The 4,697-nt window shown below is 34.6% G+C and overlaps 1 long non-coding RNA gene across 1 annotated transcript; it reads right to left on the minus strand.

Moving 5' to 3' along the window:
* Positions 1 to 451: 451 nt before the first annotated feature.
* On the minus strand, positions 452 to 4,077 carry LOC134846430 (uncharacterized). Its single transcript, XR_010162803.1, has 3 exons — positions 3,278 to 4,077; positions 2,732 to 2,929; positions 452 to 919 (listed from the first exon to the last, which is right to left on the minus strand). It is a non-coding gene; the product is annotated as an uncharacterized LOC134846430 (long non-coding RNA).
* Positions 4,078 to 4,697: the final 620 nt, after the last annotated feature.

Below are 4,697 nucleotides of genomic sequence, written 5' to 3' on the forward strand. Positions count from 1 at the left end.
CTTACTTGAAACAGATGACAAAATATCTTGAGGACCATCACTCTGAAAATACAACAAGAAGCAACATTATCCACACTTTCTCAGCTGTAGAATTTAGCTCAACTGAACACGATTTTTGGAACACTAATCCGAAAAAGTTTAGTCTTATGTAAACTGAAACAAGGAGGTGGTAAATGCGGCTTTTCTATCAACAACAGATGGCTCCTTTCAGACCCTTAGAGCTTATTTTCGATAAAATTACTCAATGATTCGAAGCAATCACTGCCCCTATAATAATGTGTTGCAAAATGGAAATAGTAAAAAAAACATTAAATTGTCACCCTTCTCGCAATGAGAGAGGTGTATTAAAAAATCTTGTTGTGTCTACGATATCTGAAACTGGTTTAGTTTTTACTTTTTTATTTTGAAACAAAGTGTTGATTTTTCTTCTGTTTATTGCTTTTAGGGGAAGGTGTAGAACATACGCTATGAAAGATTAGTTTTTATTATTTACTTTCTAAAAACTGAATCATCACAATGAACTTTTATCTATCCTCGCATTTCACCTGATAAAAACTTCGAGTCGTTGTCTATTTCTTCACCTCTGTTTGAGTTTTCGTTCAACTTCTCCGCTTCAAAGTTGTGATAGTTTTGTCTGTTCTATTTTTGTGTTTTTTTCAAACAATAATTTTTACACTTAAAGTTTCGTCTAATTTTTTTTCTTCTGTCTTGCATACCACCTAAAGATTCGGACCAACTTCACTGTCGTGGTTTTTTCTGTTTCTGATCTTCCTACAATTAGATGCCAGGCGTGAAGTAATTATCTGAATTTGTTTCTTCAGATATGAGTTGTTCTGTGCAAATAGGAAGGGGTTAAGCAGAAACGTGCACCCATAGAGTAAGAATGTGACCATCATTATGGTGAACAGTGCTCTCCCTTCTACAAAAGAGGGGGTACAATTTGTGATAGAAGGGTCCCAAAAATCTACAAAAATCCTCTAATAACGAGGCCAAGCTGTGTATATTTTGAAAACGTAAAATTGTTTGTGTCAATTAGTGGAATCATAAAAAGAATTATTTGCATTGACATTAATGGCGAAAAACTAAAACCGAGGGGTCGGCAGACTTAAATTGTTTTGGAGCTCAATAGCAAACACCGGTAATGTTAGGTTTATCGGTATGTAGAGTGATAATATGCAAAATACACGTCATCAAAAAAATCAATTTGTTTGGTGTTACTTAAATCAATTGCAAGCAAGTCGGTTCGCCAAAGCCCATCAAGTACAAACGAGAAAACTTTCGGAAACTAGCGAGCGATTTTCTATGCATTTACTGGTTTGGTATTGTTTATAACCATCCGATGTTGAACCCCGCTCGCTAGTGGACCCTTTTTGCTCCAACCAATGAAAATGGGTTGGATTTTTGTATTCGGGTGTATTTTAACTTTTCCCTTTTTTCAACTTTTTATTTTCCATGCAAAATCAGGTACCACAAATAGTCATCGGACTGGATCGAGTTATATATCATATCAAAGTTCTTCAAGTCGTAAAGCGAACGACCTTAAAAAAGTTTAAATACTTTTACTAGTGTCGATAAAAACCAATTTGAAAATTTTTGATTTTTCGTCTAATTTTGAGCGAATGAGGCTTACATTAGCTTCCTGCAATGAGGCTCTATAGTTAACAATCGATTATTATGAGTTTTCATGGCCTGTCTCCAAAAAAACTAAAATAATCAATTATAGAGAACTAACATGCGTTTAAAAAATAAACAAAGTGGAAATCAAATTAATCAATTGATTACCGCCCCCCCCCCCAAATTATTCTTTTTTTTTTTGGGGGGGGGTAGATGAGAGGGGGTAGGGCGTGGTATGCAGGTGGCGTGGTGGGTAGGTGGAGGGGGTGGGTGAGTAAAAGCTAGATGGGGGGAAGCTAAGTGGGGTGTAGGTGGGGGTAGATGGGGGTATGTGGCAGGCGGGTGTGAGTTTAGGTGGGTTGAGCGTAGGCGGGATGAGCTGAGCTTAGGTGGGGTGGAGGGTCGTTCGTCAGTAGAAAAAAAATGGTTTTTCTTAGCTTAACTAAATCTGAGTTGGTTTAGAAATCGAGTAAGCTGCGAGTAAAACAAAAAAGCTGCAAATTGTTTCAGAAAATTTAGCAAAAATTTATAGATTATGAGCCATAATAATCCAAAATAATGGATTTTAAATGGATTATAATCGATTTTTTTTCTGTAAAATGAATGGATTAGAAAGGATTATAACTGATTGCCTGGTCCCAAAGGGTCATTATATTCGATTATAAGGCCAACCTTTCTGACAACAAAAATCTACTTTTATCCATAGAACCTAGCTGCGGTTTATTTGTGCTTAATTTAAGCGTTAACAATTTAGTTTTAATCAAGAATAGTTTGTTTAAATTTTCCGAAAAACAATGAAAAGTTTGAAATAACTTTTTAAATTTTTTTAAAAGTTTTTTTTACTTTTAGTTTTTTCGTTTTCTTGCATTTTTTACAAAACCTGTTTTTCAATTTACTTTTAGTATAATGACTGTCAAATATGCCTAACTTATAGTTTTTTTTCAGATCCTATTATCACACCACGCAGAAAAAATGACACTAATTTGAAAAAAAAGAAACGTTTTTTGTTTTGGTTTTTTTAGGACCACAGTCGGAAAATTCCGTTCTACTTGCACAGTATCCGCCTATCCTTGTTCAGAAATATTTTTTGTTGGGACCCTTCTATCACGAATTGTACCCGTAGGTGGCAGTGTGGCCATTAGAAGAGTCAAAATACAGTTGGGTACTGACAGGGCGAGGAACATGATCCCCACAAATAGAAATGTGGCTGTCATTTTGAAGCGGTTCTTCTGATTTTTCCTTTCAATATTGTTGTTGGTAGTAGGTCGCTCGATAACAAAATTTTTGTCTTTGTTCATATTTGCATCATTCGTGTCTTAATAGAATTACAGGTTGAACGAAAACTTGGACAAGTTTTCTATGATTGTATTCTAGTGGTTTTTCGTTGAAAACTGTTTTTTTTAGACTGGGCTGTTTCACAGAAAAAATACGACTAATTTTTATTTGAACCTGAATAGTTTTGAACAGAAGAGTTCTATATCTTCGAAAACTTCATTTCTTATATTCATTAACTGTATGACAAAAAACGTTGTTTAGTTAAAACTGTTTTTACTTAAGAACCTCAACCCATTACTAGAAATTTTTTGATCAAACAATTACATCATTGTCTTACTATTTTTCCTCTAATGATTATAAAATATTTTTGAGAAACAATAGTTTCAACCTGTCTGTTTTGTCTTCTTCGATAGGACTCTGAAGCAAAGCGTGTGCTTGACCGGTGCCATAGCCAATTGCATACAAGATACATTGAACTGCCGTGATATTACATGGTACAGAGCAATGCTCAAAGACCCCTCGATCAAAACCAACGCAAGTCTAAACGAATACCAGAAGAGGTTAAACCGGTTCAAGTCCTCCCTGTCTTTGAAGAATCGCAAACCCACCAATGAAAAAGTCGAGCTGATTATAAGAATTATAACCAATGAGATGCTAATGTTGCAGTTTGTGAAGATGACTTTGTAGGAAAAAGGTCTCATAACTGCAATATATCTGTTACTAGCGACCAGAACCTGAAGACACAGCGAGGCAGCTGATAGTCCCAGGTAGGGAAAGTACACCGAACCATTCACAAACCCCTGCTCAGACAATGACCGAGGAATGAACAAACTAGCCGATGATAGCCATATAAGGAAAATCCCGTAAAGGGAATCTGTGAACAGAGTGAATATCACCAAGTATTCAGAAGGTCGTTTGTTCTGTTTAAGTGATAAAATCAAACAAATTGCGAAGTTCGACACAAAAGCTAAGAAGCCTATAAACATAAGAGAATAAAAAATGAACGTTAGGACTGAAAAAGCCATTTTTGAAAGATGACCTATTTAGATTTTATAATTGTTTCAAGTTTTAAAATGATATGTTGAATGTTTTTGGTCTTTAGAAAACCAGATTCAGAATGCTATGATTTTTTCGGATTCGGCCGCTCGAAATACTTAACAAGAAGTTCACATTTAATGGATAGGTCAAATAAAGTTTAGAAAAGGTTAAATGTCATGTAAAATGAGTCGTTATTTCGGTTGAACTTACCATCAGCATCTGATTGATATTTAAGTATTTGTTTGAATTCGTATCTAAACGAAAATCTATAGAAGAAAAGTTCTTGTCATTCAAAAAAACTACATCAAGTCTCTAGAGAAAAACAGTATCCTACAATTGTCACATTCTTTTGAAGTTTGTGTTCAATTCCCGCAACAAAACTTCATTGGGTAAAAATCAATTGTAATGGAATTTTGTCGGCGCATAACAAATAAATTAGAAAATGAGACAAAAATAATTGATTATAGTTGATTATAATTAAATTTAAAACGGTGTAAATTTATTTGCTTACAATTGACTAACAAATTATTATAATTGATTATAATTTAGCTTCAAGAAAAAAATCGTAATCGATTATTAATTCATTCTAAACGTTATATTCTGAATTTTGGTAAGACTGGTACTTATTTCACAAAATATTCGATTATTAACGCTTGAAACTGGATGCGGGCCCAAAATCATTTCACCAATTATCCCCATCCCAGAATCAGCAACATTCCCATCCAACCGGCCACCGAAATAAGTTACTCTGGGGTAGGAGTTAAACGTGG

Source organism: Symsagittifera roscoffensis, chromosome 5 (assembly GCF_963678635.1).
Source record: "Symsagittifera roscoffensis chromosome 5, txSymRosc1.1, whole genome shotgun sequence".
NCBI classification, from domain to species: Eukaryota; Metazoa; Xenacoelomorpha; order Acoela; family Convolutidae; genus Symsagittifera; species Symsagittifera roscoffensis.